The 27,006-nt window shown below is 45.8% G+C and overlaps 1 protein-coding gene across 9 annotated transcripts in view; it reads right to left on the bottom strand.

Annotated features, from left to right (window-relative positions):
* Positions 1–23,037, bottom strand: part of IL15 (interleukin 15) — a 130,108-nt gene extending 107,071 nt beyond the window's left edge. For 5 of the 9 annotated variants that reach the window (XM_077279247.1, XM_077279250.1, XM_077279248.1 and 2 more), the window contains exon 1: positions 22,709–22,843. The gene's annotated coding sequence lies outside the window, so the exon portion shown is untranslated. Of the gene's footprint in view, positions 1–22,708 lie in introns of all 9 variants that reach the window. The other 4 variants (XM_077279251.1, XM_077279243.1, XM_077279249.1 and 1 more) reach the window with 4 other exon arrangements.
* Positions 23,038–27,006: the final 3,969 nt, after the last annotated feature.

Genomic DNA, 27,006 nt, shown 5'->3' with positions numbered 1-27,006 from the left:
GTAAGGCTACGTTCACATTAGCGTTAAGCTAATGTGCGTCGGGTTTGCGTCGGCGACGCAGCGGCGACGCATGCGTCATGCGCCCCCTATACTTAACATGGGGGACGCATGCGTTTTTTTTTGTTGCGTTGTGCCACACATGCGTCTTTTTTGCCGCAAGCGTCGGACCAAGAAAACGCAACAAGTTGCATTTTTCTTGCGTCCGATTTTCGGCAAAATCCGACGCATGCATCGCAAAACGCAGCGTTTTTGCGTGCGTTTTGCCGCGTTTTTGCGTGCGTTGTGCGTTGCGTCGCCGACGCAGCGGCGCACAACGCTAGTGTGAACGTAGCCTTATTCCACTTTTTGTTTGGCGGTATGATAATAAAGTGGTTTTTTTTTTTTGTTTTTGTTTTTTACGGTGTTCACTAGTGTTGAGCATTCCGATACCGCAAGTATCGGGTATCGGCCGATATTTGCGGTATCGGAATTCCGATACCGAGATCCGATACTTTTGTGGTATCGGGTATCGGTATCGAAACAACATTAATGTAAAAATGTGTAAAAGAGAGAATTAAAATAAAAAATATTGCTATACTCACCTCTCCGACGCAGCCTGCACCTTACCGAGGGAAGCGGCAGCGTTCTTTGTTTAAAATTCGCGCTTTTCTTTCCTTACGTGAAGTCCCGGCTTTGTGATTGGTTGCGTCGCAGTCACATGGGCGACGCAACCAATCACAGCAAGCCGTGACGTAATTTCAGGTCCTTAAGGATTTTAAAATTATGTCCCGGCTTTGTGATTGGTTGCGTCGCAGTCACATGGGCGACGCAACCAATCACAAGCCGTGACGTCACGGGAGGCTGGACACGCGCGCATTTTAAAATGCGCGCTTGTCCAGCCTCCCGTGACGTCCCGGCTTGTGATTGGTTGCGTCGCGATCAACCAATCACAAGCCGGGAGGCTGGACACGCGCTCATTTTAAAATGCGCGCTTGTCCAGCCTCCCGTGACGTCCCGGCTTGTGATTGGTTGCGTCGCGATCAACCAATCACAAGCCGGGAGGCTGGACAAGCGCGCATTTTAAAATGCGCGCGTGTCCAGCCTCCCGGCTTGTGATTGGTTGACCGCGACGCAACCAATCACAAAGCCGGGACGTAATTTTAAAATCCTGAAGGACCTGAAATTACGTCACGGCTTGCTGTGATTGGTTGCGTCGCCCATGTGACTGCGACGCAACCAATCACAACGCCGGAACGTAATTTTAAAATCCTGAAGGACCTGAAATTACGTCACGGCTTGCTGTGATTGGTTGCGTCCCGGCCACATGGGCGGCACGCGACCAATCACAAGCCGGGACTTCACGTAAAGGAAAGAAAAGCGCAAATTTTAAACAAAGAACGCTGCCGCTTCCCTCGGTAAGGTGCAGGCTGCGTCGGAGAGGTGAGTATAGCAATATTTTTTATTTTAATTCTTTATTTTACACATTAATATGGATCCCAGGGCCTGAAGGAGAGTTTTCTCTCCTTCAGACCCTGGGAACCATCAGGGATACCGTCCGATACATGAGTCCCATTGACTTGTATTGGTATCGGGTATCGGTATCGGATTGGATCCGATACTTTGCCGGTATCGGCTGATACTTTCCGATACCGATACTTTCAAGTATCGGACGGTATCGCTCAACACTAGTGTTCACTGAAGGGGTTAACTAGTGGGACAGTTTTATAGGTCGGGTCGTTAAGAACGCGGCGATACTAAATGTGTACTTTTATTGTTTTTTTTTTATTTAGATAAAGAAAAGTATTTATGGGAACAATATATATTTTTTTTTAGGAATTTTTTTTTTTTTTACACATGTGAATATATTTTTTTTACACTATAACATTGCCCCAGGGGGGGCATCATGTTATAGTGTAAGATCGCTGATCTGACACTTTGCTGTGCACTGTGTCAGATCAGCGATCTGACGTGCACTCCTGCAGGCTTACCAGCGCTTGCTCTGAGTAGGCGCTGGTAAGCCACCTCCTTGCAGGACCCGTATGCAGCCCCGCGACCATTTTGGATCCGGAGCCTGCAGGAAGGAGGAGACCCTCGGAGCAATGCGTTCACATCACGTTGCTCCGGAAGTCTCAGGGAAGCATGCAGGGAGCCCCCTCCCTGCGCGATGCTTCCATATACCGCCGGAACACCGCGATCATGTTTGATCGCAGTGTGCCGGGAGTTAATGTGCTGGGGGCGGTCCGTTTGTCTGATTTTTCTCCTTATAGGTAAACTTCTGACAACGTCTCTGAATTTCCAAGCAATAAATTTTGTATTGTTTGTCTGACAAAGAAAAATGGTTTCTTACTGTACTGCACTAATATTTTGAGCACTGCATATCACGGCATTTGGCAAATAGTGATATGTCCTGTAAGCAGTTATTACTATACTAGATGGTGGCCCGATTCTAACGCATCGGGTATTCTAGAATATGTTTGTAGTTTATTTATGAAGATTTCAGAATAATGCAATGAATACACAGGATTCGTCCAGCCGGGCACGACCAATTAGCAAAGCGTGGTTCAAATCCCTCGCCAATTTGCGGCCGGACTGCGTCTGTCGATGACTGTTCGCGGCCGGCCAGCCGCGAACAAACAGTAAAGCCAGGGCCGGCTCCAGGTTTTTGAGGGCCCCGGGCGAAAGAGTCTCACAGCCCACGTAGCATATAACACAGCCCACGCAGTATATAGCACAGCCCACGCAGTATATAGCACAGCCCACGCAGTATATAGCACAGCCCACGCAGTATATAGCACAGCCCACGCAGTATGTAGCAATGTGGGCACCATATCCCTGTTAAAAAAAAAGAATTAAAATAAAAAATAGTTATATACTCACCTTCCGGCGGCCCCCGAATCCAGCCCAGGTCTTTAGCGATGCTCCTCGTGTGGCTCCGTTCCCAGTAATGGCTTGCGGCAATAACACGTGATGATGTAGCGGTCTCGCGAGACCGCTACGTCATCTGGGGTCACTGCCGCAATGCATTCTTGGGACCGAAGTGTCGCGAGGAGCGGGAAAGGCTGCCATGGACGCCGGAAAGTAAGAATATAATGATTTTTTTTTATTATTATTTTTAACATTATATGTTTCTACTATTGATGCTGCATAGGCTGCATTGGGAAAAAAAAATCCTTCCCGACTCCACATACAGCAATCAGACTAGTTCCCTGGATCAACGCCCTATCAAGGAATCTAGTATACATATATTCATCCACGGATACTAAGGGAATTGAGCTCAGTAACTGACAGACCGCTGTATCGCATATTATTAGACTCTCTTATAACAAGTCGATGCCATAGAATTGGAGGATGGCTGATGCGATACCGATATATAAGAAAAAAGGTAGTTCCAGGTAATTACCATCCAGTAAGCCTGATATCAGTAGTGTGCAAAGTTTTTAAGGGCATCATATAAGAGATGACCTGCAGAAATATTTTGCAGATAATAATATGATGAATGACAACCAGCATGGATTCATGAAAGATAGGTCGTGTCTATCCAACATGTTGGGTTTCTATGAGGAGGCAAGTGCAAATCTGGATATTAGTAATGAAGCTGATGTAATTTAGGCTACTTTCACACTAGCGTTGGCACGGGGCCGTCGCTATGCGTTGGCCCGACGCCCGTTGTGAAAATAAAGCCCGACGTGGGCAGCGGAAGCAGTTTTACAATGCTGTGAAGTCCGGGGAGGAGGGGGCGGAGTTCCGGCCGCACATGCGCGGTCGGAAATGGTGGTCCCGACGCACGAAAAAACGTTACATGTAACTTTTTATGTGCCGACGGGCCGACGCTTCCAGTGTGCGACGCTTGTGACGTATGGACATACGTCGCAATGCGCCACTAATGTAAGTATATGGGCAAAAAAACGCATCCTGCGGGCACGTTTGCAGGATGCACTTTTTCTGCCACAGCGGTGCATTGCGACGTATTCCAAACGACGCTAGTGTGAAAGTAGCCATATCTGGACTTTGCAAAGGCATTTGATACTGTACCACATAACAGCCATATACTGAAGCTACAGAAGCAAGGACTAGGGGAAACTATATGCCGATGGGCAAGGAACTGGCTAAAAAACAGGAAACAAAGTCGTCATAAATGGTACGTTCTCTAAATGGGATATAGTCAGCTGTGGGGTACCGCAGGGATCTGTGATTCTATTAACCTCTTTATTAATGATCTGGTGGATGGAATTGTGGGTTAAGTGTCAGTCTTGACTGACGACAACAAACTGTAGGATATTAAAATCTGACCTTGACAGTGCAATATTATAAAACGATCTGGATAAGATGACTGAATGGGCAAACACTTGGCAAATGAGGTTTAAAGGGAACCTGTCAGCAGGATTGTGCATAGTAACCTACAGACAGTATCATGTCGGCACCATTATACTGATCAAAATGATACCTTGGTTGATAAAATCGATCTTATGGTTGTTGTGTAATCTTTATTTGCAGTTTTTAGTTAATGATATGTCTGTTTTCCGAAGCGCCCTGTGGGGGGTCTCTTCATGTGGTGCTCTGATTAAGTATTGATAATCCAGACTCCTGACAGGTTACTGATCCCTCACTGACCTGCTCCCTAGTTTGCATAATGAATATCTGTACATAATGAAGAAAACAAATTTAAAAAACCTTCTGCAGGCAGGTGACAATGGTGGCACCTGCGCTGCAGCATAATTACATGTTTACTAATGTGCTAATAATAACTGTGCTTGATGTTATTCAGGTAGTACAAAAAAAAAATAATCAAATTTTAAAATGGCACCTGCAGGGCCTGCATAGTAGCAGCTATCAGTGTATATAGAGGTGATCTGATTGCTGCTATTGAGCAGGCACCGGTAGCGCCACCTTTCTGGAGAAGAAAAAAAATTTGAGAGATCAGTGACCTGTCAGCAGTCTGCATTATGAATACCTAAGCAGGGCACCACATGAAGACCCCTCCAGGCCCGTCCCAAATACCGTATATATACTCAAGTATAAGCCGAGATTTTCAGCCCACTTTTTTGGGCTGAAAGTGCCACTCTCGGCTTATACTCGAGTCATTGTCGGCGGGGGGGGAGGGAGCGGCGCTGTGACATACTCACCTGCTCCTGGCGCGGTCCCTGCATGTCCGATGGTCTCCGGGCAGCTCTTCCTGTGTTCAGCGGTCACGTGGTACCACTCATATGGACGTATATTCATTATTGTAATGAGCAGTACGTGACCGCTGAACATAGGAAGATGCCGCCGGCTCCCGGAGACCATCTGACAGTGAGATGCTGCCAGGGACCGCGCCGGGAGCAGGTGAGTATGACGGGGGAGGTGAGCATTGCGCGATAGTCACCTTCCTCGTTCCACGGCTGCGCGATGCTCTGTCTTCCGTCCTCTGCACTTACTGTTCAGGTCAGAGGGTGCGATGATGCGATTAGTGTGCGCGCCGCCCTCTGCCTGAACAGTCAGTGCAGAGGATGGAAGACAGAGCGGCGCGTGGAACGAGGAAGGTGACTATCGCAAGTGTCGGGGGCCTGAGCGAAGAGAGGTGAGTATGTGATTTTTTTTATTTTAATCTCAGCAACAGCATATTGGCCATAATGTATGGAGCATCTTTTGGGGCCATAATGTATGGAGCATCTTATGGGGCCATAATGTGTGGAGCATCTTATGGGGCCATAATGTGTGGAGCATCTTATGGGGCCATAATGTGTGGAGCATCTTATGGGGATAATGTGTGGAGCATCTTATGATCCATAATGTGTGGAGCATCTTATGGGGCCATAATGTGTGGAGCATCTTATGGGGCCATAATGTGTGGAGCATCTTATGGGGCCATAATGTGTGGAGCATCTTATGGGGCCATAATGTGTGGAGCATCTTATGATCCATAATGTGTGGAGCATCTTATGGGGCCATAATGTGTGGAGCATCTTATGGGGGATAATGTGTGGAGCATCTCATGGGGGATAATGTGTGGAGCATCTTATGGGGCCATAATGTATGGAGCATCTTATGGGGCCATAATGTATGGAGCATCTTATGGGGCCATAATGTATGGAGCATGTTATGGGGCCATAATGTATGGAGCATCTTATGGGGCCATAATGTGTGGAGCATCTTATGGGGCCATAATGTATGGAGCGTCTCATGGGCCAAAATGTGTGGAGCATCTTATTGGGCCATAATGTGTGGAGCATCTTATTGGGCCATAATGTGTGGAGCATCTCATGGGGCATTATGTGTGGACCATCTCATGGGGCCATCAACCTTTATGCAGCATTCCATGGGGCAAATGTTTCTATGGAGCATCTCATGGGGCCATTAGTAAAACCTTTATGCAGTATTATATGGGGCATATTTTAATATGGAGCATTATATGGGGCGTATTTTGTATGGAGCATCTTATGGGGCCCATCATGAACTGTATGGAGCATTATATGGGGCTCCTGATTCAATATGGATATTCAAAAACACAACCTATTGATGTCTCAATTAATTTTACTTTTATTGCTATCTATGTTTATTTTTGACATTTACCAGTAGCTGCTGCATTTTCCCAGTTTTTTGTGGCAAAATTAGGGGGGTCGGCTTATACTCGGGTCGGCTTATACTCGAGTATATACGGTATATTATTAACTCAAAACTGAAAATAAAGAGTAAACAACAATCACAAGACGGATTTAATCAACCAAGGTATCACTTTAACTCCTTACCGACATGCGCCGTACATATACTGCTCTGCAGGAGCTGCGCTACGGCAAACAACAGTATATGTACGGCGGCACGATCACATGGCATCACGCTGAGAGGCGCGGCGATCGGGTGTGGGTGTCAGCTCCGTGTTAGAGCTGACACCCTGCAGCAACGCCCACGATCGGTGCTAGCACTGATCGTGGGCAATTAACCCCTCTGGTGCCGCTGTCAGTATTGACAGCACTATAGAGGAGCATCGTGTAGGGAATGAGTTCTCCGCGCTTCCATCAGGACAACGCGATTCTGTCCTTATGGTCTCCATGGAGACGCCCGGCCACAATATGGCCACGGGATGATTTGGTGTACTGAAGGGAAGGTGGCTTGTGAGAGCCTGCTGAGAGCGCCTCCTTTCCTGTCAGTCATATGCTGCTCTGATACTCTGCTGTGCAGATGCATTGCAGCAGAGTACCAGACCAGTGATCTGATGATTTACAGTGATGTCCCAGGATGGGACAATGTTATATATATGGGACGAAGAAGGAGCACCTCCTTCGAAACGCGTTGGTTGGTTGTCCTGACAAGCACCCGCCCAACTTGTGACGTCACTACCTTAGCAACGCCCCCCTTTTACACCGCTACTGCTCCGGCGTTGCTTCCGGCCGGGGCATGCTAGGAGTGAGTGGTTCCTGTCCTTGCTAGACGCCCAGCGTTCAACCTCCCACCTGGGCACAGTCGGCTCCGGATTTCCCTAGAGGTACACGGTCCAGCCCGGCTCATCAGCAGAAGGGACTTGGACATCTAGCGACCTCCACAACCATCTTCACGCCTACATCTAGTAAGTGCATGTGTATGAATGTAAATACAGAAGGGAGCCGTATGACTGCCAGCGTCTAGCGCATGACTGGCAGCGTCTAGCGGGTAAAATCGCCATCCCGCTGTAATCACAGCACTTGGACATTTTTCTGCATACCGGACCTACTTCACTAATCAGAGCGCAATTGGCTCCGCTTTTCCCTCACAGCAGGCAGCGCTGAAGTGTACGTAGTATTCCTTCCCCATTAGCGCAGGTGTGTTATCGGTATATTACATATATACATTCACCGGCCACTTTATTAGGTACACCATGCTAGTAACGGGTTGGACCCCCTTTTGCCTTCAGAACTGCCTCAATTCTTCGTGGCATAGATTCAACAAGGTGCTGGAAGCATTCCTCAGAGATTTTGGTCCATATTGACATGATGGCATCACACAGTTGCCGCAGATTTGTCGGCTGCACATCCCAAAGATGCTCCATACAAGGCAGGATGGATCCATGCTTTCATGTTGTTTACGCCAAATTCTGACCCTACCATCCGAATGTCGCAGCAGAAATCGAGACTCATCAGACCAAGCAACGTTTTTCCAATCTTCTACTGTCCAATTTCGATGAGCTTGTACAAATTGTAGCCTCAGTTTCCTGTTCTTAGCTGAAAGGAGTGGTACCCGGTGTGGTCTTCTGCTGCTGTAGCCCATCTGCCTCAAAGTTCGACGCACTGTGCGTTCAGAGATGCTCTTAGGCCTACCTTGGTTGTAACGGGTGGCGATTTGAGTCACTGTTGCCTTTCTATCAGCTCGAACCAGTCTGCCCATTCTCCTCTGACCTCTGGCATTAACAAGGCATTTCCGCCCACAGAACTGCCGCTCACTGTTTTTTTTTTCTTTTTCGGACCATTCTCTGTAAACCCTAGAGATGGTTGTGCGTGAAAATCCCAGTAGATCAGCAGTTTTTGAAATACTCAGACCAGCCCTTCTGGCACCAACAACCATGCCACGTTCAAAGGCACTCAAATCACCTTTCTTCCCCATACTGATGCTCGGTTTGAACTGCAGGAGATTGTCTTGACCATGTCTACATGCCTAAATGCAGTGAGTTGCCGCCATGTGATTGGCTGATTAGAAATTAAGTGTTAACAAGAAGTGGACAGGTGTACCTAATAAAGTGGCCGGTGAGTGTATATATAGTACAGACCAAAAGTTTGGACACACCTTCTCATTTAAAGATTTTTCTGTATTTTCGGGACTATGATAATTGTACATTCACACTGAAGGCATCGAAACTATGAATTAACACATGTGGAATTATATACTTAACAAAAAAGAGTGAAACAACTGAAATTATGTCTTATATTCTAGGTTCTTCAAAGTAGCCACCTTTTGCTTTGATGACTGCTTTGCACACTCTTGGCATTCTCTTGATAAGCTTCAAGAGGTAGTCACCGGGAATGGTCTTCCAACAATCTTGAAGGAGTTCCCAGAGATGCTTAGCACTTGTTGGCCCTTTTGTCTTCACTCTGCGGTCCAGCTCACCCAAAAAAATCTCGATTGGGTTCAGGTCTGGTGACTGTGGAGGCCAGGTCATCCGACGTAGCACCCCATCACTCTCCTTCTTGGTCAAACAGCCCTTACACAGCCTGGAGGTGTGTTTGGGGTCATTGTCCTGTTGAAAAATAAATGATCATCCAACTAAACGCAAACCGGATGGAATAGCATGCCGCTGCAAGATGCAGTGGTAGCCATGCTGGTTCAGTATGCCTTAAATTTTGAATAAATCCCCAACAGTGTCACCAGCAAATCCACCCCACACCATCACACCTCCTCCTCCATGCTTCACGGTGGGAACCAGGCATGTAGAGTCCATCCGTTCACCTTTTCTGCATCGCACAAAGACACAGTGGTTGGAACCAAACATCTCAAATTTGGACTCATCAGACCAAAGCACAGATTTCCACTGGTCTAATGTCCATTCCTTGTGTTCTTTAGTCCAAACAAGTCTCTTCTGCTTGTTGCCTGTCCTTAACAGTGGTTTCCTAGCAGCTATTTTACCATGAAAGCCTGCTGCACAAAGTCTCCTCTTAACAGTTGTTGTAGAGATGTGTCTGCTGCTGGAACTCTGTGTGGCATTGACCTGGTCTCTAATCTGAGCTGCTGTTAACCTGCGATTTCTGAGGCTGGTGACTTGGATAAACTTATCCTCAGAAGCAGAGGTGACTCTTAGTCTTCCTTTCCTGGGGCGATCCTCATGTGAGCCAGTTTCTTTGTAGCGCTTGATGGTTTTTGCCACTGCAATTGGGGACACTTTCAAAGTTTTTCCAATTTTTCGGACTGACTTACCTTCATTTCTTAAAGTAGTGATGGCCACTCGTTTTTCTTTACTTAGAATTTGTATTATGGCAAGAAAAAAGCAGCTAACAGTCTATTCAGTAGGACTATCAGCTGTGTATCCACCAGACTTCTGCTCAACACAAATGATGGTCCCAACCCCATTTATAAGGCAAGAAATCCCACTTATTAAACCTGACAGGGCACACCTGTGAAGTGAAAACCATTCCCGGTGACTACCTCTTGAAGCTCATCAAGAGAATGCCAAGACTGTGCAAAGCAGTCATCAAAGCAAAAGGTGGCTACTTTGAAGAACCTAGAATATAAGACATAATTTCAGTAGTTTCACACTTTTTTGTTAAGTATATAATTCCACATGTGTTGATTCATAGTTTTGATGCCTTTAGTGTGAATGTACAATTTTCATAGTCATGAAAATACAGAAAAATCTTTAAACGAGAAGGTGTATCCAAACTTTTGGTCTGTACTGTGTGTGTATATATATATATATATATATATATATATATATATATATATATATATATATATATATATATATATATATATATATATATATATATATATATATATTAAAAAGTGTAAAAACATTTTTTGAAAAATCCCCAAGAGAAAATTTTTTTTTTTCCAATAAATACATTTATGTAAAAAATACAAAACTATTCACATATATGGTATCGCCATGTCCGTAACGACACACACAATAAAACTATTCCACTAGTTAACCCCTTCAGTGGACACCGTAAAAAAAAAAATGAAGTAAGAAAACACTTTTATCATTATACAGCCGAAAAGTGCAATAAAACGTGATCAAAAAGACAAATATACATAAAAATGGTACTGCTGAAAACATCATGTTGTCCTGCAAAAGACGTCATACAGCTCCAACAGCAAAAAAATAATTATATAATATAGCTCTCAGAATAAAGTAATGAAAAAATTACTTTCTAAAAAAAAATGTATTTTTATTGCGTAAAAGCACCAAAATAAATTGGCTATCATTGTAATCGTACTGACCCGAAGAATAAAGCTGCCTTATCAATTTTACCACATGCAGAATGGTATTTTTAAAAAAATAAAAAAAAAAAACTATTCCTGAATTGCTGGTTTCTGTTCATTCTGTCTCCCAAAAATCGGAATAGAAAGTGATCAAAAACTGTCATGTGCCTGAAAACAGAACCAATAAAAACGTCACCTCGTCACACCTTTTAGTGTGACAGCAGCCAAGCATAAAAACCTGATGTAAATCTAGTATCGTTGTACTTGCACCGACCTGAAGAGTAAAGTCGCCGTATCACTTATGCCGCACGAGGAAAGGCGTTAAAAGTGAAACCAATTCTTCATATGCTATTAATTTTTTCATTCTGCCTCCCAAAGATCGCAGTAAGGCTCGGGGCACATTTATCCTGCACTCTACGCTGAGTGCTTACACCAGGGTTTCCGTGTAAATCTCAAATACGTGATTTAGTCGAAACCTCTGGTGGAAGATTCCCTATAATGAGGCAGATGGGGGCACTGTGGACGCCGTCTAACCTGTGATCCAGCAGTGTACGTCTTTTTAGGATTGCATAAAGGTGATGTCAGCGACAGTTTTGTGCACTTCTGAAAAGAAGGACACCGCTAAACAGAGGCCAGACAGAGTCCAGAGTAACTCTGATGCCTCATTATAGTAACAAACATATTCCACAAGGGAATAACGATGTACAAGTCCAATGTAGCTTTAAATATCTTTATTATAAACCATTAAAAAGATTGACAGGTGCATGTCATATCAAAACCATGAGGAAACATGAACCTAAGGGCACACTCCCCTCCCCCCCATGATTCCCAATCATTACCAAATACACATAATTATCAAATACAATCCGGGTACAATCCCTTTGAAGCTGGCCTGCACCACTGGTGTCACCTGACTATGGCCCGTAATTAGACTGTCCCACCAAGAGACATGACTACAAATATGTAAGCCACACTACATACCCTAAAGTGTAGAGTGCGCAGCAAATGGTAGAGGATCAGGGGAGTGTGCGCCCGCCCCAACGCGCGTTTCGGTCCGTCCTTCGTCACTCATTATAGTGAAAGGATCCCTTGGGGTTTCATCTGAATCACGTCACTCAGAGATTTAGATAGAAACCCCAAAGTAAGTGCTCAGCGTAGAGCGCCGGATAAATGTGATCCCAAATGTTATGTAAAATGCTACCAAAAAAAGCTTCCACTCAATCCACAAAAAAGTACAAGCCTTCACTTAGGTCTGTCATCTTAACAGAAATATAGGGGACTTCCACACTGCTGGTAGTACAAAGGCTCTGGAAAAGCGAAATGGCTCCTCATCTGCCAAAAGAAATTCAGCAAATTGTCCGCTAACAAATCTAAATACCCCCTCCCTTCTGAGCCCCACAGTGTACCTAAACCTCATATAGCATCCACATTTGGCATTTATGAAGCAATGAAAGCCCGCCTAACTTACAGGTGCATGCCTGCAGAAGCACGGGCTGGGAATAATGTACTGGTGACTGCAATGTACTGATCACTTCAGCGTACTACAGCGGCAGTTTGCAATTTTCATTTGGCATCCTTCATTGCTGCTTGTTTCTGGAAAATACTCATGGAGTAAAAATCAGCACTACACATGTAGATAAACTCCCAAAAGGGTATAATTTACAAATTGGGGTCACTTCAGGGGGGATTCTGCTCTTCTAGCAATTGGGGGCTCTGTATATGTAGTCCACAAACACTTCTAGAAAAATCTGCGCTCCAGGAGGCAAACAGCGCTCCATTTCTCCTGAGTCTCTCTGTATGGCTAAGTAGTACTGTACAGCCACATATGGCGTATTGCCATGTTCAGTAGAAATTGTGTGACAAATTTTGTGCGATTTTTACCCATTTATTGTGTTAAAATGTAAAATCTAGGGCTAAGACTAATTTGTGGTTGTAAAAATTTAGCTATTTTTTCTTCACTACTGAATGGTATAAAATGCTGTGACACACCTGTGGTGCCAGTATGTTCACTGCACCCCTAGATAAATTCATTGAGAGGTGTATTTTGTAAAATTGGGTCACTTATGGGGGATTCTACTGTGTTGGCACCTCATGGGCCATGGTACCTGCAAACCATAACCGTAAAATCTGGCACTCCTTGCCTTCTGAGCCTTGCACTGTGCTTGAAAAATATTTCCCGATTACATGAAGGTTATTGGCACTCTCAGGAAAAAATGGACCTGTTTGTTGTAAAAAAAAAAAAAAAAATTCCCATTAGCCTTTAGAACAATTAAAAACATTTTTGTGAGGAAAATGTGATTTTATTATTTTCATGGCTCAATGTTATAAAAATCTGTGAACCACCTGGGGGTCCAAGGTGCTCACTAAGCATCAAAAAACATTTCTTGAGGGCTCTATTTTCCAAAATGGGGTCAATTGTGGGGGGTTACCACTGTTTAGGCACATCAGGGGCTCTCCAAGTGGGACATGATTCCAGGAAATTTTACATTCAAAAAGTCAAATGGCGCTCCTTCCCTTCCGAGCCCTGCCGTGCGCCCAAACAGTGGTTTTCTCCCTCATATGGTGTATCGGCGTACTCAGGAGGAACTGCACAACAAATTGTATCATGCAATTTCTCCTGTTACCCTTATGAAAATGAAATATTTTGTGCTGAAAACACTTTTGGGGGAAAATTAGATTTTTTTTTATTTTTACAGCTCAACGTTATAAACTTCTGTGAAGCACCTGAGGGTTCAATGTGCTCTCCACACATCTGTATCAGTTCCCAGAGGGGTCTAGTTTCCAAAATGGTGTCACTTGTGGGGGATTTTCACTGTTTAGGCACATCAGAGGCTCAAACACGACATGGCATCCAGCAATTGTTCCAGCAAGTTTTACATTCAAAAAGTGAAATGGCGATCTTTCCCTTCCGAGCTCTGCCGTGCGCCCAAACAGTGTTTTTCTCCCTCATATGGACACAAATTTTGGTGTCCATTTTTTCCTGTTACCCAAAATAAAATAAAAATTAGATCTGAAGTCAGTTTTTTGTGAAAAAGTTAGGGTTTTTTTTTCCAAAAACATTCCTGTGAAGCACCTGAAGGGTTAATAAGCTTCTTGAATGTAGTTTTGAGTACCTTGAGGGGTGTAGTTTTTAGAATTGTTTCACTTTGGGTATCTTCTTTCATACAGACCCCTCAAGGTCACTTCAAATGTGAAATAGTCCCTAAACAAAATGGGTTTGTAAATTTTTTTGGGAAAAATTAAAAATCACTGGTCAAATTTAACCCTTATAACTTCCTAACAAAAAAATATTGGTTCCAAAATTGTGCTGATGTAAAGTACCAATGTGGTAAATGTTATTTATTAACTATTTTGTGTGACAGAACTCTGTGACTTAAGGGCATGAAAATTCAAAATTTGAAAATTGCGAAATTTTTCAAAGTTTCGCCAAATTTCCCTTTTTTTCACAAATAAATGCAAGTCTTACCGAATAAATTTTACCACAATCATAAAGCACAATACGTCACGAAACAACAGTCTCAAAATCACCAGGATCCGTTGAAGCGTTCCAGAGTTCTAACCTCATAAAGTGACAGTGGTCAGAATTGCAAAGATTGGCCCGGTCATTAACATTCAATCCACTCTCGGGAGTAAAGGGGTTAGGCTATGTGAACACGTTCAAGAATTTTCAAGTTTTTTCGCTATAAAAACGCTATAAAACTGCGAAAAACCGCACACATTAAGCATCCTATTATTAGAATGCATTCCGCATTTTTTGTACACATGCTGCGTTTTTTTCCGCGGCGGAATCGCATTCCAGAAAAAAATGCAGCATGTTCATTCTTTGTGCAGAATCGCAGAGATTCCGCACACATAGGAATGCATTGATCCGCTTACTTTCCGCATGAGGCTATGCCCACCATGCGGGAAGTAAGCGGATCATGTGCGGTTGGTACCCATGGTGGAGGAGAGGAGACTCTCCTCCAGGCCCTGGGAACCATATAACCATATAATATATATATAAAAAAAAAAAAAAAAAAAATTACCGTATATACTCAAGTATAAGCCGACCCGAGTATAAGCCGACCCTCTAATTTTGCCACAAAAAACTGGGAAAACTTAATGACTTGAGTATAAGCCTAGGGTGGAAAATGCAGCAGCTACTGGTAAATTTCAAAAATAAAAATAGATACCGATAAAAGTAAAATTAATTGAGACATCAGTAGTTTAAGTGTTTTTGAATATCCATATTGAATCAGGAGCCCCATATAATGCTCCATACAGTTCATGATGGTCCCATAAGATGCTCCATACAAAATACGCCCCATATAATGCTCCATACAGTGTATGATGGGCTCCATAAGATGCTCCATATTAAAATATGCCCCATATAATGCAGCACAAATGTTGATTATGACCCCATAAGATGCTCCATACAGACATTTGCCCCATATAATGCTGCAAAAATGTTCATTATGGCCCCACAAGATGCTCCATACAGACATTTTATCAGGACTAAGGAAGTGGAACCTCTGGGTCACGGCTTCAGAGCCCCCGAGGACGAGTGAACCAGATGATGCCACCCCCTGTACAGGGAGAGTTAGGGACAGGTCCAAGGAAGGTGAAGCCGCAACTGCCGGAGCGAAAGGGATGACTGAAGATAGAACAAAGAGAGAACGGAAGACGGAGGGAAGACGGAGCTACTGAATTGACTAGAATGGCGGAGGTACTGGACAGATAGAGGCAGCAAAGACTAAGTACTAACCGGTAAGATGGAAGCACACGTTAGATGGAAACAATGGAGACTCAAGACTGGCAGGAACGGGAGGCACGCAGGAGTGGAAGGTACAGCAGGAACATAGGACTGGACGGTACGGCAAGAACACTGGACTGGCAGGAACGGCAGGAACACCGGACTGGCAGGAACGGCAGGAACACCGGACTGGCGGGAAACGGCAGGAACACAGGACTGGCAGGGTACGGCAGGAACACAGGACTGGCAGCGTACGGCAGGAACACAGGACTGGCAGCGTACGGCAGGAACACAGGACTGGCAGCGTACGGCAGGAACACAGGACTGGCAGCGTACGGCAGGAACACAGGACTGGCAGCGTACGGCAGGAACACAGGACTGGCAGCGTACGGCAGGAACACAGGACTGGCAGCGTACGGCAGGAACACAGGACTGGCAGCGTACGGCAGGAACACAGGACTGGCAGCGTACGGCAGGAACACAGGACTGGCAGCGTACGGCAGGAACACAGGACTGGCAGCGTACGGCAGGAACACAGGACTGGCAGCGTACGGCAGGAACACAGGACTGGCAGCGTACGGCAGGAACACAGGACTGGCAGCGTACGGCAGGAACACAGGACTGGCAGCGTACGGCAGGAACACAGGACTGGCAGCGTACGGCAGGAACACAGGACTGGCAGCGTACGGCAGGAACACAGGACTGGCAGCGTACGGCAGGAACACAGGACTGGCAGCGTACGGCAGGAACACAGGACTGGCAGCGTACGGCAGGAACACAGGACTGGCAGCGTACGGCAGGAACACAGGACTGGCAGCGTACGGCAGGAACACAGGACTGGCAGCGTACGGCAGGAACACAGGACTGGCAGCGTACGGCAGGAACACAGGACTGGCAGCGTACGGCAGGAACACAGGACTGGCAGCGTACGGCAGGAACACAGGACTGGCAGCGTACGGCAGGAACACAGGACTGGCAGCGTACGGCAGGAACACAGGACTGGCAGCGTACGGCAGGAACACAGGACTGGCAGCGTACGGCAGGAACACAGGACTGGCAGCGTACGGCAGGAACACAGGACTGGCAGCGTACGGCAGGAACACAGGACTGGCAGCGTACGGCAGGAACACAGGACTGGCAGCGTACGGCAGGAACACAGGACCGGCAGCGTACGGCAGGAACACAGGACCGGCAGGATACAGCAGGAACACAGGACTGGCAGGGACGGCAAACAGGCAGTCAGAGTAAGAGCAAAGATGCAAGGAACGGAGCCTAGGAACCTAAGGAGATGCTAGCGGTAAGCCAGTGAGCGCAATAGAAAAGGTACCCGACGGGCGCCGCCATATTGGAGGCGGAGCCGCCAGGTCACGACCTCCCAGAAGCCCCAGCGAAGAAAGGAGCGCGTCTGCGCATGCGTGGACCGCAGGATGGACGAGCGCCGGAGAAGCTGGAAGACAGAGAGCAGGATGGAGCATCGGGAGCGCGCCGGCCGGACAGGTAAGTATGAGGAAGCGGCGTAACACATTTGCCCCATACAGTGCTGCACAAATGCTGATTATGGCCCCATAAGATGCTCCATAGACACATTTGCCTCGTATAATGCTCCACAAATGCTGATTATGGCCCCATAAGATTCTCCATAGAGATATTTGCCCCATATAATGCTGCACATGGCCCCATAAGATGCTCCATACAGATATTTGCCCCATATGCTGTTGCTGCAATTAAAAAAATTAAAAAAAAAATCACATAGTCAACTCTGAGGCCCCCGGCACTAGCTATACTCACCTTTCCCGTTCCACCGTCGGCGCCGCTGTGTCTTCCCCATCCTGCGCACTGATGCTCAGGCAGAGGGCGGCGCGCACTAATTGCATCATCGCGCCCTCTAACCTGAGCGTCAGTGCAGAGGACGCAGAAGACACAGCGGCGCTGACGGTGGAACGGGGAGCAGGTGAATATCGCGAATACTCACCTGCTCCTGGCGCAGTCCCTGCACGTCTGTTCCCTGGCGCCGGCAGCTTCTTCCTGTAGTGAGCGGTCACACAGTACCGCTCATTACAGTAATGAATATGCGGCTCCACCCCTATGGGAGTGGAGTCCATATTCATTACTGTAATGAGCGGTACCGTGTGACCGCTCACTACAGGAAGAAGCTGTCAGCGCTCGGAGAACCAGGGACCTCACCAGGAGCAGGTGAGTATTATTAGACAGCTGCCGCTCCCCCTTCCCTGCAGACCCTTGGGTATAACTCGAGTATAAGCCGAGAGGGGCAATTTCAGCCTAAAAAAAAATGGGGTGAATTTCTCAGCTTATACTCAAGTATATACGGTAAAATATAAAAATCGTGATATTCTCACCTTCCGGCGTCCCCGGCAGTCTTCCCACTCCTCGCGATGCTCCCGTTCCCAAGGATGCTTTGCGGCAATGACCTGTGATGACGTAGCGGTCTCGTGAGACCGCTACGTCATCTGGGGTCATTGCCGCTAGGCATTACTGGCGGGAAGACTGCCGGGGACGCCGGAAGGTAAGAATATCACGATTTTTTATTATTTTTAACATTAGATCTTTTTACTATTGATGCTGCATAGGCAGCATCAATAATAAAAAGTTGGTCACACTTGTCAAACACTATGTTTGACAAGTGTGACCAACCTGTCAATCAGTTTCCAAGCGATGCTACAGATCACTTGGAAAACGCTAGCATTCTGCAAGCTAATGACGCTTGTAAAACGCTAGTGTTTAGCGGGAAAACGCATGCTAATTCCGCATGCGTTTTTCCCGTGGCATGCAGTTCCTGAATTGCCGTGGAAATTTCAGCGGCAATTCCAGATGTGTGCACATAGCCTTAAGGTTGAATTTCCACAATGAGTTTTTGGTGAGTTTTGGAAGCGGTGTTTTTTTCATTGAGCAAAAAAGGTAGCATGTTACCAGTTCTAGTAAAATGGACAGGATGTATAGAAATCTCATGCTCCTTACAGTTCTAGCAAAATGGAAGGGATGTATAGAAATCTCATGCCCACTGTGCTTTTTTATGCTAAGTAAATTGACCTGCGATGTGTGTTTTAAATACACAGTATGTCCCTTTGTCTTGCAGGTACGTCATGTTTTATGTCACGTTTCTGCTGCACAAATGCACTAAAACTGCATGTAATCCACATATGACTATCAAAGTGTTTTTAAAGTCAAATGCCAGAAAGTAATCAAAACAAAGCAGCTTTATTTGAAATATTACATATAAAAAAAAATAAAAAAATGAAGTACATATTAGATAAAAGCACATGTAAAAAAATGTTACCTACTAGATGCACAAAATCTGTAAAATAAAAACATGGGAATTTAGCCTAAAACTTAGCATTTTGTTCACATAAGAAAACAGACAAACAAAATGTATCAAAAACACAAAGTGTGAACAAGACGTAGTAGTCACATTAAAAGAAACCGTTTACGTCAGCTATTACTATGGGCATACAGATAACAGAAATGTTAATGTAGTCTTACCTGTATGCCTGTTGTTGTCTAGATGTGGAGAAATAAACTTCTATTTCTTTATGCTAATGATTTCTTCCAGGCTTTGGGGCCTGCGGTGCCTGGAAGAAATCCCTGCCTCCTCTCATTATATCACCCATGCACGCGTCGTCATACTTACTTGTGACATGCAGTTGTGGTGCCTGAATCCTGCGCATGCGCCCTGCACTTGCTCGACAATCTGTACCTCTTTGTTTTTTCTATGGTCTGTGTATTCAGCATTCTTGTGCGCAGGTACACAGGAACGCTGAATACACTAACCATAGAGAGAAGGAAGAGGTACAAATTGTTGAGCGAGTGCAGGACGCATGCGCGGGACTGTGAAGTCTAAGTACCTAAATATGACCGCGAATCAATATGTCCATCATAGCATATCCGTAAGTACCAGCAGGGGAATTTGCAAAGCCATACAAAACATCACAAAAGGAAGCTGGGTGTATCAAGATTTTGGAGTTTGTTAGGCTTTAGGATTTTTATTTATTTATTTATTTTTAAGGCTACGTTCTCACTATGAGTTTTTGGTGATTTTTTTATGCAGCAAATTTTTGAAAAACTGCAAGTATCCCATTTTACTTAATAGGTGCAGAAAATCTGCAACATCAAAAACTCATCGTGGGAACGTAGACTGTTAAATTATATTTAAAAAAAGACTGTGCTTTACAGCTACGGTAATTTTGACTTCTCCTTTAAACTCTGTAAAGAAGCTCCTCAATATAACTGCAGTTTATTATCTGCAACAGAAACTGAAAACAAATGAGCACCGCAGATCAATTTCTTATCCACACGGCATTGTGACGTAGTGATGAGAAATAGGAGTTGTCTTCAGCTTTGCTGCTGCTCTAGGCTAGGTCAACACAGCAACTTTAGTCGCAAAACAAATCAGGTATCGCAATATCGAAGCCAAATACAAGCAGGGGTCCTGCGACAGTGCCAAGCAAGTTTAAAAAGAATCCAGTGCGGTTGGACTTTTTACAAATTGCTTGCCGCAGTACCCCCAGGGGTGGCATTGCAAGCCCATTGACTTGTATTGGTCTGTGATGTAGTAGCAAGACCTAGCAAATTTTGCCTGTGTGACTTGTGTCACTGTAAAGGTCACCGTGAAGCTGGAGAAAAATCGCTAATAATTTGGGAATTACACATCCTATACACTCTGGTTAAAGGGAACCTGTCACCCCCAAAATGGCTGGTGAGGTAAGCTCACCGGCATCAGGGGCTTATCTACAGCATTCTGTAATGCTGTAGATAAGCCGCCGATGTTACCTGAAATAAAAGAGGAGAAAAAGACGTTAGATTATACTCACCCAGGGGCGGTCCCGATGCGGTCTGGTCAAATGGGTGTCTCCGGTCCGCTCCGGCGCGCCTCCCATCTTCATTCCATGACGCCCTCTTCAGGTCTTTACGCCGCGGCTCCGGCGCAGGCGTACTTTGTCTGCCCTGTTCAGGGCAGAGCAAAGTACTGCAGTGCGCAGGTGCCGGGCCTCTCTGACCTTTCCGGCGCCTGCGCACTGCAGTACTTTGCTCTGCCCTCAACAGGGCAGACAAAGTACGCCTGCGCCGGAGCCGCGGCGTAAAGACCCGAATAGGACGTCATGGAATGAAGATAGGAGGCGCCGGAGCGGACCGGAGACACCCATCCGACCTGACCGCAGTGGGCCGCCCCTGGGTGAGTATAATCTAACGTCTTTTTCTCCTCTTTCAGGTAACATCGGCGGCTTATCTACAGCATTACAGAATGCTGTAGATAAGCCCCTGATGCCGGTGAGCTTACCTCACCAGCCATTTTGGGGGTGACAGGTTCCCTTTAACTATTGGTAGACCTCCTAGTAAATGAAAACACCAGGCTGGTCCACATATGATTGTGCAATTATGTTTTAGAACAAGAAGGGGGTGGCTATAGAGAAGGCAGACACTGATTATTACCATCTCTGCCTTCCTGATTGCTGTATACACAGTACTGAACACGCACTGTATATACAGTTGCCACATATTGGGAGAGAGCAGGAGCTGCTGACTCTTAGCAGACCCAAATCTGCTCTGCAGCTCAGGCAGGAGGCTGTCCTGTTACTGGGGCTACTACGATAGTACAGGTTAGGCCGGGGTCACACTTGCAGGTTCAATGCAAGAAACTCACACGAGTCTCTCGCATCAATACCCGGCACTGCCACAGGCACTCGGGACCAGAGTGTTCAGCTGCATAGAAATACATGCAGCCGCACACTCCGATGCCGAGTGCCGGGTATTGATGCGAGAGACTCGTGCGAGTTTGCACTCGCATTGCACTCGCAAGTGTGACCCCGGCCTTACAGGGGAAATCAGCAATAATGAGAAATGTTATTTAAGTGTCTTTTCACATTATGGGCGAGCGGTCACAATGTGTGAAATATGTGAAATAAATAATAGTTTCTAAAGACTTGTGCACATTGCTGTATTTTCAGTCAGAGTGTGATCCGATAAAACAACGACCAATGTTATGCTGTTGGGCCGTGCACATGTTACATTTTTTCCACAGACCACACCGGTCCAGGGATAATAATTGCTGCATGCCCAATTTGAATCAGATATTCAGATGGCTCTTGGCCATGCAAGTCAACGAATAAAGCACTGGACTGCACTCGGATGACATCTGAGTGCAGTCCGATTTCCTCAGACTGACGGAATGGAGAAGATGACATTTTTTTCCCCACCTGAGAGAATAGGATCACGCTGTTCTCATACACCGAATCGGCCCAATTCTCTTGGAGGAGAGATTATCTGTTGGTGTGCAACTCGCCTTTGGCTACGTGCACACGTTGCGGAATGGTGTGCGGATTTTTCAGCACTGTTTTTGCAAAATCCGCAGGTAAACCGCACTGCGGATTACCCTCGGGTTTACCAAGGTTTTTGTGCGGATCCCACCTGCGGATTCCTATTGAGGAGCAGGTGTAAACCGCTGCGGAATCCGCACAAAGAATTGACATGCTGCATAAAAAACAACGCTGTGTTTCTGCGCGTTTTTTCCCGCCGCACTGCGGATTTTGGTTTCCATACATTTACATGGTACTGTACACCGCATGGAAAACAGCTGCAGATCCGCAGCCAAATCCGCAACGTGTGCACATACCCTTACTCTGCTCTCAAATTTAAATAAATAAATGATGTCTGACAAATAATTGAGACGGGGAAATCAATGTAAAATGCAGTTCAATGATTGCAAAAGAAAATGTGAAAAACAGGCACAAGTTTCCTTCTTTCCTTCCTTTATACATTTACACCATGTCAGCAAAAAAAAAAATCAGAATCTAACAACGTCACAAACATTAGGCCCTTACATATCACAGAGGGAAAAGGCATCAATTATATAAAAATAATAAAAAGAGTGTGTCAGGTCATGAATGGGGAATGTGGCCCGGTCATGCAGTGGTTAAACAACAATGAAGTGTTTGTCCCTGAGTAACCACAACACTAGATACACATGGGAGCCATGGTGTCAGGGAAGCAGAGGACTACTACCCTCACCGGAGTCAGGGAGGGCGCAATACTGGTGACATTACCCCACAGACCTGCAGCAGTCACCGACTCCCCTCACACAGGACAACGCGCACCAGCAGCTGCACAGTCTGCACAGTAACTTACGGCTACATTTCTCCGGCGCGGAAAGCTCAGGAACTTCTGTCAGTGACTGCAAACAGCATGGAGTGACTGCAAACAGCATGGAGCGTCCGCAGCGGCAGTGGGATCCCAGCTCTGAGCTGTCAGCTTCCTACCTCATGGTCAGCAGGTAGCGCCGTCCTGCATGAGAGCAGCAGCAGGAGCCATGGAGCGTCTGCCGAGACTTCCCGCCCCCTCCAGACACAAGTCTGTGCCGTGCCCAGAAGTGCACGCAGTCGGCCAATTCCACCGTGGATTCCATTTCCAGCCTTTCAGTTCCTGTGGTGCGTGGTGCCGTTCTCTGCCCCTGTGTGCTGCGTTTTCTCCTGCATTTCTGTCACGTTTTCTCACGTGGAGCTCTCTATAAGGCCATGGTCACACTATCAGTATTTAGTCAGTATTTTACCTCAGTATCTGTAAGCCTAAACCAGGGGAGGAACAATCAGAGGAAAAATATAATAGAAACGCGTCACCACTTCTGCATTTATCACCCACTGCTGATTTTGGCTTACAAATACTGATGTGAAATACTAATATGTGTCCACGTTCAGGATGGCCGGCGGTATCGCCGCAGCGGCGAAGCCGCTCGGCGCTAAGCCCTGCCCCCTTTCTGGGACGCGATCATGCCGGATGTGTTAACTGTACACATCCGGGATCATCGCACCCCTCGCCATAGGGTCCTGTGATATTACTTGCGGCGACGCAGCGTCACCGCAGGTAGCACGGACATGCTGCTATCTGAAAAGATGCGCAGCATGTCCGGAGTCGCAAGCCTGCCGCGTGCGGGTTACCACGCATAGTGGACACGGGATTTCAAAAAATCCCCTCCACTATGCTGGAACATCTGGACGCAGCAGCGTCTACTGACCGTGGACACTCACCCTAATAGTGCGAACCGTAGCCTTAGGCTCAGCTTGCACATACATTTTGGAAAAAAAATTTTGCAGATAAAATGTACAGTAGAGTTTATATGATGTTCTGTCTTTCCTCAGTCTCCCATTTTTGGCTCTTGGAAAAAGTCAACATTTTGGGTGTTTTTGGGTCTGTTTTTGACATGTCAAGCACCTGAGGAAAGAGGAAAAAATGCCAGGAAAAAAAAATCACAAGAAAATGCTGTTTTTCATTTCGCTACAAAAGTTGGGAAAAAATGTGAATACGAGCCCTATTATAGGAGAGTCACCTCAGGGATCGGGTAATCTCCCTTGTCCACCTCCTGCCCTGCACAAGATAACCAAGGTCTAGGGTGCCATTCAAATAGATTAAAATGGTTGTCCTCCTTTGGGGACATTTTTTTTTCTTAAGGGGGTGGTCAGAAACTAATATTGCTTTTCAACCTAAATGTCTATTTATTTTAATAATATAACTGTTTTTCTAATATGGTTTAATTCAAAAGTCCCTACCCTTCACTCTGATTACTAACTGCTCTTTTTTTGGTTATAACCTATGTCACGGGGTCCTTCTCCGATACCACACAATGAACAGAGCGAGGGAAGTGTGAACAATCCCAAGACCTTTATTATAGGCAAAACTAAAAGGTCCATAAACAATCCACCACACTGAGGATACAATAGTCCAGAACACGAATGCATTTCAGTCACAGGATAAAATGTCCAAGGAGATGAGAGTCCAATAATCCAGCAGAGGATAAAAAATCCATATGCTTCCCTTTCTCTCTGACGTGCTGTGTTCACACCATCCTCACCACATGGGAACTGACTTCCCCCAGCTCCTGTCCTCCCCAGCCCCCTCCTTAAGTCCATGGGTGGTTTTCAGGCCTCCCAGACCTGACAAAGGTGCCTCAGGATTAAGGCACTACAGGGGGTCATCAGGAGGTATAGATACAGTCAGGCTGCAGACAGTAAGTGAGCTAATTCAATTGTCAGCCTTTTGGAAGGTAATTGAGACTAGACAATATGGGGAATACGCGGAATGATACAGGGCAACAAGAGAACACTATGAAAATCAGAAAAATATAAATATACCCAAAATGATACCCACATAACATATCACACCATCACAACCTATTTCTGTTTTAATGACACTTCTTTTGAGAACCCCAAGTGAAGTGACCCAGTCGAGAGTGTGTCCTTCCCTTTAAGTAATCCTGGATTGTGAGTAGCTTCTGTACACTACAGCTCACTCTCTAACTGCCCCTCTACATTATCCCCTGCATTTGTGCGCTGAAATTCTCCATTTCTAGTCACCTCCATTTTAGAGGCAATGCATTTCTCATTTGCTGTGTTCTGGCGTCATCTAATGGAGAAAGTGTACAATGACTCATAATTATTGTTTTGTAAAGAGCTGAGATGTTAATCCGGTGTCCTATTGGCCAACTCCTAGTCATATAGTCAATAGGAGGAGCTGTTTTCAGGCAAGTCTAGAATGTTGTTTAGACTGAGGCAGTTAGGGACTGACACTGAAATTCAGCCCTGGCATTTAAAATCACACAGGCCCATGCTGTTCCCATCCCCAAGCACCAGATGGGATATATTACTAATATTACCCTGGATGGAAGAAAGCAAGATTTACTACAAGACCAACATTTCTAATGATTCACGTGGTCTGCTGGGGTACTGTTATGATCTGGTGACCCTGGAGCCACATGAGACGTTCTCTGGAGTAGGTGGTACCTGTACTGACCGCAATCCCTGAACTGACACCGCAACTAGAAGTAGCCGTGGGGTGTACCTAACACGTCCTAGACACCTCGACACAGCCGGAGGACTAAATACCCCTATAGATGGAAATGGGAATTCTATTTTGCCTCAGAGCAGAACCCCAAAGGATAGGCAGCCCCCCACAAATATTGACTGTGAGTATAAGAGGAAGGACATATGCAGACAGAAAGCAGAATTTAGCAAAAGAGGCACTTCTAGCTAAATAGAAAAGGATAGGACAGAATTCTAAGCGGTCAGTATTAAAACCCTAAAAATATCCACAGCAGAAAATACAAAATATACTACATCTAACTAAATACATAGAATGTATATCTGCCTCTCCAGAGAATCCAGCATGACTGAAAAATCCAAACAAAGTCTAAGCAGGACAAAAACACAATGGATTGCACTGAGATGTAAAGCACACTACATATGTGCTACACAGACAAAAAAAAAACAACTTAGCTGAATTGACAGCAGGGCATGAGGAGCCAGACAGAGATGCAATCCCTCCAAGTACAATGGACAACTGGCAGGGAATAATGGATCCTGCACACCTAAATACCTAGTAGAGCTGCAATCAGCAGAAACACCTGCCCTGGATTACAACCCAGAGACAACTGCACTACCACCAAGAACCACCGGAGGGAGCCCAAGAGCAGAATTCACAACAGTACCCCCCCCCCCCCCCTTGAAGAGGGCTCACCGAACCCTCACCAGAGCCCCCAGGCCGATCAGGACGAGCCAGATGAAAGGCATGGACCAAATCAGCAGCATGGACATCAGAGGCAAAAACCCAAGAATTATCCTCCTGGCCATAACCCTTCCATTTGACCAGATACTGAAGCTTCCGCCTCGAAAAACGAGAATCCAAAATTTTCTCAACCACATACTCCAACTCCCCATCAACCAACACAGGGGCAGGAGGATCAACAGAGGGAACAACGGGTACCACATATTTCCGCAATAAAGATCTATGGAAGACATTATGGATAGCAAAAGAGGCCGGAAGTGCCAATCGAAAAGACACCGGATTAATAATCTCAGAAATCCTATAAGGACCAATAAACCGAGACTTAAACTTAGGAGAAGAAACCTTCATAGGAACATGACGGGAAGACAACCAGACCAGATCCCCAAAACGAAGCCGGGAACCAACACCCCGACGACGGTTAGCAAAACGTTGAGCCTTCTCCTGAGACAACACCAAATTGTCTACCACATGAGTCCAAATCTGCTGAAACCTGTCAACCACAGAATCCACACCAGGACAATCAGAAGGCTCAACCTGCCCTGAAGAAAAACGAGGATGAAAACCAAAATTACAAAAGAAGGGCGAAACCAAGGTAGCCGAACTAGCCCGATTATTAAGGGCAAACTCGGCCAATGGCAAGAAAGCCACCCAATCATCCTGATCAGCAGACACAAAGCATCTTAAATAAGTTTCCAAAGTCTGATTAGTTCGCTCGGTTTGGTCATTTGTCTGAGGATGAAATGCAGAAGAAAAAGACAAATCAATGCCCAGCCTAGCACAAAAGGCCCGCCAAAACCTAGAAACAAACTGGGAACCTCTGTCGGACACAATATTCTCCGGAATACCATGCAAACGAACCACATGCTGAAAAA

Source organism: Ranitomeya variabilis, chromosome 1, assembly GCF_051348905.1.
Source record: "Ranitomeya variabilis isolate aRanVar5 chromosome 1, aRanVar5.hap1, whole genome shotgun sequence".
NCBI lineage: Eukaryota > Metazoa > Chordata > Amphibia > Anura > Dendrobatidae > Ranitomeya > Ranitomeya variabilis.
Note: the sequence above shows the minus strand (reverse complement) of the source record. Positions and strands in the feature narration are given on the sequence as shown.